General features: G+C 34.9%; 1 long non-coding RNA gene across 1 annotated transcript; it reads left to right on the top strand.

Moving 5' to 3' along the window:
• Positions 1-7841: 7841 nt before the first annotated feature.
• On the top strand, positions 7842-11122 carry LOC146736584 (uncharacterized). Its single transcript, XR_014930954.1, has 3 exons — positions 7842-7881; positions 8498-8550; positions 10969-11122. It is a non-coding gene; the product is annotated as an uncharacterized LOC146736584 (long non-coding RNA).
• Positions 11123-11437: the final 315 nt, after the last annotated feature.

Here is an 11437-nt window from a genome sequence, read left to right as displayed (position 1 = left end):
CCTTGCCAACCGCGACATCTGTTCTTATACGTTTAATGAAACCAACTAACGTACCGCATAGATGTGGAAGCTGCAGTGTCACCACCTCAGCCATGGAACACCCAAGTGCCCAAATGTCTTTGGTAGGACACGGTGGAGGTTTTTTGCAAATAACCTCTGGTGCCATGTACACCACCGTGCCCGCACCTGAGAAGTCACTGCTTCCGATGGTGACACTGACGCCAAAGTCAGCTATGCGGCAGCTTGGTTTCCCGTCATTTTCGATTTTCACCTACAAAAAAATAATCAAAAATCAGTGTTACCCCACTGAGTGTTATGAACATTATATTGTGAATCAAACAAAGGAACCAAATTTGAACCACAGATTATAATAAGATATTACTCCGAGAAAAGACCATTACCTGAAACATCTAATTGTATGGAATAATTTCCAAGGGCTACGATTACCCACTACTATTCTGCATATATTATTTATAATGTTTCAAATGTAAACCATATTGTATATGCGAGATACTATTTACAAACATCAAGCAGAACAAATCTACTAATCCAACGAGGCCATTGTTTGAATAAACACTCCACCCGAACTCATCAAAATTATATTCAATTCACTGGTCGTTATTTGGTACAAAAACGTAATAAATATTGAAAATTTATTAGTATATTTCTGACAGCCTCTACCCAACATTGTGCATATTCTATAATTGTCTATATACTATTTGTCCATCTACTACTACATATATACTTACAAGAACATTGGATGGCTTGAAGTCGTTATGGACTACTCCCAGATCATGCAATCTTTGTAAACCAGAGAGGGTCGCCAATAATGCCAACTTAAACTGGTGGCTAGTTAGCTAGTGAAATGAAAACAAAAAATGTGAAATATTAACTTTGCCGTTGTTTGATGAAAGATCGCAATTAATTATCGTCTATGAAATTATAAATATCAAAACCAATAAATCCGTCGTTAATATGGATATAAAATACGACTAAGATGATAGAGAGGCTTGACGATAATCAAGTTGTTACCATGGTTACATATGGATGACAAGTTTCAAGTCAAATAGTACTTACCATATTAGCATACACCAGTTTTTCGAGATCATGACCTGGAAAGTAGTCCATTGCGTATGCATTGTGTACGTCATCAACACCTATTAGTTGTATACAGGAACTTCTTGAAGTACGAAGTAGACTGTAAGAAAAAAAAAAACGATTATTGGTACATGTTTGAGTAATGTGTCGATAATTCGTGCATGGAGCTAAACATGATATCATTATATTTACATTCACGATTCTGATAAATAAAATCACTGAGAGTTAATTGTTTTATACGGGAACTTTAGCATAATGTTTGTTGACCAAGCAAAATAGAATACTTGTCACAAACGTGTGTATATTTTTCTAATATATGTTTGTTAAGCCATATAATACATGTGGGTTACTATTCCCAGCTGCAATCGCTTTGCCGACACTTCGTGACGTGGTTCGACACTTGCATAAACTATATTATTTACATATTATTGGGAATTAACATATAATTAGACTTGAAGTCGTTATGGACTACTCCCAGATCATGCAATCTTTGTAAACCAGAGAGGGTCGCCAATAATGCCAACTTAAACTGGTGGCTAGTTAGCTAGTGAAATGAAAACAAAAAATGTGAAATATTAACTTTGCCGTTGTTTGATGAAAGATCGCAATTAATTATCGTCTATGAAATTATAAATATCAAAACCAATAAATCCGTCGTTAATATGGATATAAAATACGACTAAGATGATAGAGAGGCTTGACGATAATCAAGTTGTTACCATGGTTACATATGGATGACAAGTTTCAAGTCAAATAGTACTTACCATATTAGCATACACCAGTTTTTCGAGATCATGACCTGGAAAGTAGTCCATTGCGTATGCATTGTGTACGTCATCAACACCTATTAGTTGTATACAGGAACTTCTTGAAGTACGAAGTAGACTGTAAGAAAAAAAAAAACGATTATTGGTACATGTTTGAGTAATGTGTCGATAATTCGTGCATGGAGCTAAACATGATATCATTATATTTACATTCACGATTCTGATAAATAAAATCACTGAGAGTTAATTGTTTTATACGGGAACTTTAGCATAATGTTTGTTGACCAAGCAAAATAGAATACTTGTCACAAACGTGTGTATATTTTTCTAATATATGTTTGTTAAGCCATATAATACATGTGGGTTACTATTCCCAGCTGCAATCGCTTTGCCGACACTTCGTGACGTGGTTCGACACTTGCATAAACTATATTATTTACATATTATTGGGAATTAACATATAATTAGACTTACGTCATTATATTGATTTCATTTTTGAACATCTTCCTTGCGCTTACTTTCTCCGACGCAGTGGTTGGTGGCTTATGGTGTTTTATTGCCACCAATTGACCTTTGATCTTGGCCAGATGGATATTGGCGAAATTACCTTCGCCAATCTTCTTATCCATCTGGATTCGGTCAAGGTCAAAATTAACCACTGGCCGAATGGCAGCTGAAAAGAAAAAGAAAATGACAGTACTTTGTCAGTAATTGTAGTTTATCTTGTTGTTAATAATGACGTAATCGCTAAGTTTGATATGTCGTGTCGTGTGGTGGCGCACTTTACGTGTGCATAAGCTGTGAAAAGGCCACCACAAGATATGATTATTGTCTGGATATTAATGGCGACTTTATTTTGTTGCTATAAAATAAAATATAATGAATTTACCTGGCACAGGAAGATGCTCAATTATGTTTGGTGATTCTACTATTATCATAGCAGTTTTTGTGGGCGTCTTCTTTGTTTTTACAGAGTCACCTTTAGATGGAGGTCCAGTCAGCGATAAATCTGCAAAATGTCGAAGAGAAATCATCACTTTAAATATCAACTGATAACAGAAAACCATCCTAACATTAGTCATTTTAATTATTAGTCAGAGCTTTCACTTATTCATTAGATACATATGTTGTGTTAACCAGGAGATGGACAATACTCACTTCTTTTTTTCTTCAGCTCTTCCAACCTCTTCCTCTTTTCCTTCAAGGCATCCCTGGCGGATAATACTGCAAGATACAAACGACCAGCATCAGTCTAATATGTCTAGAAGTACGTCGGGCAAGTATGTACTGAATGTGTATGACTAGTGTATGACTATCGAAAATCGAACGGCGATATATATCTATGATGTCTTATCTAAAGTCACGTGGCATAAAAATTAATCCAAATATCAAGCGTAACTCAGTAAGAATGGACATCTTGACTGAGAATATAAAACACCATAAAACAATAGACTCAATTTTTACATACTTCCAGCAGGGGCCTTGCTTGCCGGAGGAAGAGGTTCCATTGTGAAACTTGAATTACAAGTGTTTGTAACAACACTTGAAGTGCTGGTCTTGACTGGCTCTATATAAGACGGAGAACAAATAACATGATGAGGCAAAGTAGTATTTAGTGAAATATAATACACATATATAATTAAATGTTTACAACAATGACATGCCTATATATTAGTGTCGCATGAACACATATTTCCCAAACTTCCAAAAAATGACTATTATAATTACGCACCTCTCTTTATGCGCAATTCCTGCAACCTCTTCCTTTTTTGATCTAAACTATCTCTGTGAGACGGTTCTGCAAAGCAATATGAGAATGTTTAGGTGTATTTTTGGTAACAAGGGACATATATTCACGAGTGCGACAAACAAAAAAGTTTCGCATCAATGTATAACTTACTTGTAACACGTCGCTGAACAGCAAGAGGAAGAGTTACGAGCATTGGTGACATTGATATTTTGTGGTGAGATGGAGGTGTTACCACAATTGATGGTATAATTCTTCCAAAGACAAAGTCAATATCTGACTTTGATGTTGTGGGTTTTGGTGGAGGTGTTACCACAATTGATGGTATGGTCCTTCCAGAGACAAAGTCAATAGCTGACTTTGATGTTGTGGGTTTTGGTGGAGGCGTTACCACAATTGATGGTATGATCCTTCCAGAGACAAAGTCAATATCTGACTTTGATGTTGTGGGTTTTGGTGGGGGCGATACCACAATTGATGGTACGATCCTTCCAGAGACAAAGTCAATAGCTGACTTTGATGTTGTGGGTTTTGGTGGAGGCGTTACCACAATTGATGGTACGATCCTTCCAGAGACAAAGTCAATAGCTGACTTTGATGTTGTGGGTTTTGGTGGAGGCGTTACCACAATTGATGGTATGGTCCTTCCAGAGACAAAGTCAATAGCTGACTTTGATGTTGTGGGTTTTGGTGGAGGCGTTACCACAATTGATGGTATGGTCCTTCCAGAGACAAAGTCAATGTCTGACTTTGATGTTGTGGGTTTTGGTGGAGGCGTTACCACAATTGATGGTATGGTCCTTCCAGAGACAAAGTCAATGTCTGACTTTGATGTTGTGGGTTTTGGTGGAGGCGTTACCACAATTGATGGGATGGTCCTTCCAGAGACAAAGTCAATGTCTGACTTTGATGTTGCGGATTTTGGTGGAGGCGTTACCACAATTGATGGTATGGTCCTTCCAGAGACAAAGTCAATGTCTGACTTTGATGTTGTGGGTTTTGGTGGAGGCGTTACCACAATTGATGGTATGGTCCTTCCAGAGACAAAGTCAATAGCTGTCTTTGATGTTGTGGGTTTTGGTGGAGGCGTAACCACAATAACGGGTACTAATTTCTTTGATGTACATGCTTCGACTGTACCAGTCGTAGTGATGGGATCTGTAAAGACAACGAAAAGCAAAATATATTATCCTAACCCCAACCTTGACGTATTTGGTTTTGAAACTTTTAGCATTCCTTGGTAAATGACGATGTGTTCTTTACGATTCAATCGGCTAGCGTATTCATACTCAGCAAATAAAAATATACAGAATAATACACACAATGGCAAAAAAAATTACTATGATAAAGACTTTTCGTTTCTGACACTATAAAATTCAAAAATATGACATGTTTTTCTTTCAATATTTAAGTGTAATCGGTAATTATTATTGTGTCCGTATGGAATATATTTCTCTACATATGAATATTGTTATATAATTCCGAATTCATTTGTCAAAAACAAATCAAATGTTGATAACGGAAAGTGAATGTATAGTTGATGTATTCCACTGAAGCCTACCATTGTTACAGTATATACGAATAAACTCTTACGTTAGCAAACATAATAAATACATTACATTGATTACACGGTCTGTTTCAACTTCATCTGCTAAGAACCGGACCCAAAAAGTCACATTTGGAAACAACTGTACAACAATATATGTTTGCTGACTTACCTTCATCCTGAAAAGTACTACAACACAGAAGTTTTCTAAACGCTTTTTTCAATCTGCCCATTATCAACGTTAAATCGTGACGGAGAAAGTTCAAATGAAGTGTTCGGCGACAGAGTAACAGTAAGGTTTGTGATACAAATGAAACGTCAATCATAGCAACCGTGACGTAATAAACATAACATAGTCTCGCAAAATATTGCGCGTCCTCACGTGAGTTCCAAAGACGCGCGCGTGATCTAACAGTCTGCCTGGCTTGCTGCGTATGGTTGTGTACAATAAAATATAGCAAGTTTTGAGGCACTTGGCATAGTTACGTAACAAGTACACCTGTTGGTACCCCCTGTGGTAACATTTACAATCGTGATAATAGAAGAAATTAAAGTTGCCCAATTCAATGACAATGTTAGACCAGGTCTTCGTAGCGTCACACATTTTGGACATTTGTGTTGATACAATGATTTTCTCCAGAATCGAAAGCGCTCTCCGGTACTTGAGTACAAGTTACGATCTGCCCTCGATGTTCACTAGGATAACATTGTGATTGTGCGTAGAATTATACTACAAAAATTACCGTAAATGCATAGGCTAAATTATTTTACATCATGGCAATATCTTAATACTAAAAAAAATTCTGTCTTGTAAAGTAAATAAGTGTCGACGTCCATAAAATTCGGTATTGGGCTGCTTGATCCCGATACCCATTCCGATAACTTAAAAAAAAAAGTGAAAGCGACCCGCGGTTGTATATCGGAGCGATTGCCGGTTGCTGTTGAAAAAAGAAAATACTTCCGAATTTGGGCTTCAGGTGGCGGGCTTTACACCCGAGGCGTTGCAGACGCATGCGCGATATATCTGCACATGGTTAATTATCTGGAACATTTTGCTGATTTGCTTCTGGATATTTCGACGTTCACTGACAATATTTAGGACTATAACCAGTGAAAATGGGTGATATGAATAATTCCAATAAATCGATCGTGCTGTTTGTGAGGGTAAGTAGAAATGAAAACCTCACAGTCCGAAGTATGCCTGGAATGTCTTGAGGTCCCTCCAAACTGTACGATGTTATTGACGTGCCAATACTATACTATGCAGCAGTTATTACAGGTAGTCCATGGATGTGGTTATATATAATCTACCCGCGTAGTATGATTTATGGCGTTCACATTTCAGTTTCGCAAGTGTCGTACGACGGGGACCTTTTTCGGGGACATGTCAAATTTCAATGGCGGACATTTCGCCCCGAACGAAATCTTTGCACTGAATTGAATGGTGGTTCGGAATAGAGCAAAATCGTGTTCTCATCTCATCAGTATTAGTTCAAATGCTAATTTGACTTATAAATGCGTCTCTTCATTTTAATTTTTTTAACTTTTGAATCGTCGAAATTCCAATGTATTTTTGTTTTCGCATTACTCACTTTACTGATATCTCAAAATATTCCAAAATTTATGTCTCGTTAATAACAAGTCTAATTAAAATAAGTTCCTAGTTTTGTCTTTTTTTCATTTAATTTAATTATTTTATTTTATTTTATTTTATTTTATTATATTATATTATATTATATTATATTATATTATATTATATTATATTATATTATATTATATTTTATTTTATTTTATTTTATTTTATTTTATTTTATTTTATTTTATTTTATTTTATTTTATTTTATTTTATTTTATTTTATATTATATTATATTATATTATATTATATTATATTATATTTTATTTTATTTTATTTTATTTTATTTTAATCTATTTTTTGTTTGTTGATAGTTTTTTAAAGTTTTGGTAATTGTGAATGGCAAACATAGATCCGACTCAATGCCCAATATAAATTCAAATCTTTTATATTGGTCAACGGCGCACTGATTGGTGGAAATAATTAACAAACAATTCCATTGCACACAATGCAATGTGTGCAGCTGTTCGATTATTGGCCATGAGCTCTCGTCAAATTCAGCACTTGAACTTGTGAGTGTGACATTTTGATGACATTGAATAGTCTAAATACACTGATAACCCTGCATATAAATAAGGACATTACAGTGTAACTACAATAAAGTTTTGATATCAAATAATGTTTTCCTGTTCACCGATATACTAAAGATGTTTGTATTAGATTCATTTTTAAATATATTTACATTTAGTGAAACCTGTCTAAACTGAAAACCAATATGACTTCTGTCTACAGATATTCAGTCCATAAAGTTTGTTTATATAAGCTTATCAAAGAATGAAGAAACAAGTAAAAGTGTTTTGTTTAGACAAGTTTCTGGTTTACAGGGTTCTGTTGAATTTTCTATGCTAAACTTTGTAGAAGCTTAATTTTGTTATTCAATTTGTTCAGATTCCAGCCAATCACAAGCAGTTAACATCGTTGGTGATGATAACAAACAAAGCAAGACAGATAAGGAAGAAGACACATGTTACCAGCAGACAGCCTTACAAATGAATTTATTAAGTGTTGTATTCAACTCTGATCTAGACAATGGTGATATACAGAAATGAATAATACAAATCAGAATGAAGAAAACAGAAGGACAGAATGGTGAGTTAACTAGCTTACACCTCTCAGCACAAATTTGAATTTCTATATTATGTTGCATGTATAGAGTAATCTCGATACTCTGTTCAGGAGTGTCTCAACTAGTTTTTCATTAGAAGGTGGTTGTAGTCTAATTAGCCATCTACTACTGTCCATAATGACTTAATAGCCGTCTGCTTTTCTTAATACTGTTTGTAGAAGAATACAATTTAACTGTCTTTATTCTTGATTTGGTCGTTTGTCAAGATATCATTGGTTTACTAATAATAGAAATGTAGGAAATTGGCCATTATATGCTGACTATAAAGATTCAGTCACCAAAAACTATTTTATCATTTTTTTTACATTTTATTTTTCCAAATTGACCGTTTTTGTAAATAACTGTGATACCGATTAAACCAGTGAACTTAGCTGTGAATCTTTCTACACTTACCTAGGGATTCTACATGGAAATTGATGTGTCCCTAGTTATCTAATTTTTTCCAACAGCTAGAGTTTCTAGATTAATAAATTCCTGGAGGTGACATGGACTGACATCGATAAATGTTTGATTTAGACATGTTTCTAGCTTACCCAGGGTAATGTATATGGTAACAGTATACAATATATTTTTCCACAGATGCGGAAGATGAAGTGCCGAAATGGGAAAAAGAATTACAACAAGAATTGCAGGTTAGATGAATTAATATCGTCATAAATCATTCAGTGCGAAGAACTCCTAATAGTTTACTATGTTTATGTCATACAATGACTGATTTAAATAATCTGTGAAACGTTTAAATTACTGGAGGTGAAAACACATCTCCTCGTTTGCCTTCTGAGGGCGCTGTCCTCTATTTGATAATACCCAATTATGTATAATGCAAAGTGAGTTCAGTCATTCCATTCCAAATAATTTAAATAATAATTAAATAATATTTCAAGTTTTGTTTCTAAATTCTTTTTTACTGCTGAATCAAATGAACATAATTTCCTACTAGTTGCGTATCAAAATGAAAATTCAAAAAACTATGAAAACAAAAAGTTATGTTCATGTCATCAGGCATAATTGTAGTCCCTGTTTTGGGACGCAGTCCAAAAACAGAGATTTATGGATTAGTCTTTGTGTGTGTGTCTATTTGTCCATGTGTTGATCTGTGTCTCCATCCAGACCTATATCTTAGACATGCCAGGACCGATTACATTCAAACTTCACACATATGTCATACCATGGACGTACTAGAGATGGACGCTGCATGGTGATTCACACCTGATAGGACGCATTGTCTTTCTATTGTACTCATCATAAATTTATGAATAGACAGACATACTTTCATCTTGGCTGTGTTACTGCCCAATCTTAGTTTTGGTTTTTCACGACAAGATTTGAATCTTAAATTTTATATTATATTGGGTCTAAAAAAAAAATACAGACCTTGCCCGAGAGCTGGTGCAATGTTAAGTTGTGAAACAAAGTATATTCTAGGCAAGTTTACGAGCATGTTTGTACCGATCTTCTGCACTTGTTAGCAATTTTAATTTAATATTGCCAGTAAACCCGGTGTGCACGGATGACGATTTTTTTTTGCGATGTTCAATTCGAGTGAAATTTACAGATGGCACAAAGCTTGAAATTTTCGGAAAGTTCGGCCGCCATAATTCGATGTTAAACAAGGACTTCTTTAACATTAGCTTTCACGTTCATGGTGGGCTCTCGCGAGAAACAATACTGTTGTTCGTCCTCTTCGGGGACGGCTGAGTCGACAGTTTCAATGTCTTCAATATCAAAATCATTATAGTCTAGTTCTAAAATGTCGGGATCAACAAAATCACAACCGAAACCAAACTTTCTCTGTTGCCTGTTCGTCGCCATTTTCTTTTCTCTTGATGATTGCAAACAGATCGTCGTTGGGGCGCTTGGAACAAAACGAAGATGAACTGAGCGGCAACGCACTTACATCAAAACAAGTAAATACTGTGCGGCGTCCATCTCTAGTACGTCCATGGTACTGAAAAATCACCGAAATAAAGCATTTCTGGCATTCTCGGCTGTTTACAGATGGATTTTGTTCAAATATGGTACATACATTGTACTTCATGGGTCCTTGATGTATGTCATTTTGTTTTTCAGATCGGATTAAAAATGGCCAACTGGTGGCCATTTTGTTTTAATGAATGTGGTTCTAGTGCCATTTCTCTGCTTTGACTGATTATATATTTTATATCTTCTAGATACATCATGTCATAGATGAACAGATGTATTCAAAATGGCCGACTGGTGGCCATTTTGTTTTAATGAATGTGGTTCTAGTGCCATTTCTCTGACATGCTTTGACTGATTATATATTTTATATATTCATTATACATCATGTCATAGATGAACAGATGTATTCAAAATGGCCGACAGGTGGCCATTTTGTTTTAATGAATGCGGTTCTAGTGCCATTTCCCTGACATGCTTTGACTAATTATATATTTTGTATATTCATTGTACATCATGTCATAGATATACAGATGTATTCAAAATGGCCGACAGGTGGCCATTTTGTTTTAATGAATGCGGTTCTAGTGCCATTTCCCTGACATGCTTTGACTAATTATATATTTTATATATTCATTATACATCATGTCATAGATATACAGATGTATTCAAAATGACCGATCGATGGCCATTTTGTTTTAATCATGTTCCAGAGCAATATCTGTCAATATGGACAAGTACTCGTTTGATGATCAGATACAAGATGACTAAATGTCAATCATTTTAATGTTAAAAAAATCATCGAAATCAAGCATTAGCTTCTGGATCCAAATTTATGTTTCAACTAAATTACTATAAACAAAACTGTATACCTTAAATTTGTTAACTAACAGGGACTGTGCCATGCATGGCTCGTCTTTGTGAATTGTAATCAAAGTTTATGTGACATTCACAGATTTTAATATTTGCAATAAATAAACTAAAATTATGTCAATCAGACCAAACCTAATTGTGTTTGTGATAATTTCTGTAATACAACTTTACACTAATGACAAGTCTCAGTTACTTGTAGAACCTAGACATGTGAGTTTTGTTATTAATTCAACTCTGTTCTTCATTCACATCTCTAGGAATATGAAGTTGTTGAAGGAGAAGACACTGGTGATAATGAACAATGGGAGGATGAAATAAACCAAATGTTAGAAGATGAGACGCAGTAAAACATTTACATTAAGTTACAACTTTAGTAGATATTTTGGGTTGTGTAAAAAAAGAAAAAATATCATTATCACACCAGTGTACTACAGGAACAGAGCATTGGTCATGTACCACATTTTTATTTCATCTTATTTTATTGGATGGAAAGTAATACAAAAAGATATATTTGTACATGTATAAGCAAACCTATTACATCCATTGATGAGGTGTTTCATTGCCTGGTTTTCTGTGGCATTTGAATATAGTTAAAAGAAGGGTGTGTTACCATGTTTTAATATGGTATATGGGTGGTTTGATTAGTAGAAATCTTTGTATGCCTTGATATATCAGTCATGCATGCATGCACACAAGCATTCATTTCTACAACAAACACTTTCTGTA

The sequence above is a fragment of the Saccoglossus kowalevskii genome, chromosome 11 (assembly GCF_978046115.1).
Source record: "Saccoglossus kowalevskii chromosome 11, keSacKowa6.1, whole genome shotgun sequence".
NCBI classification, from domain to species: Eukaryota; Metazoa; Hemichordata; class Enteropneusta; family Harrimaniidae; genus Saccoglossus; species Saccoglossus kowalevskii.
The sequence above is the reverse complement of the archived record's forward strand: the minus strand, read 5'-3'. Positions and strand labels throughout refer to the sequence as shown.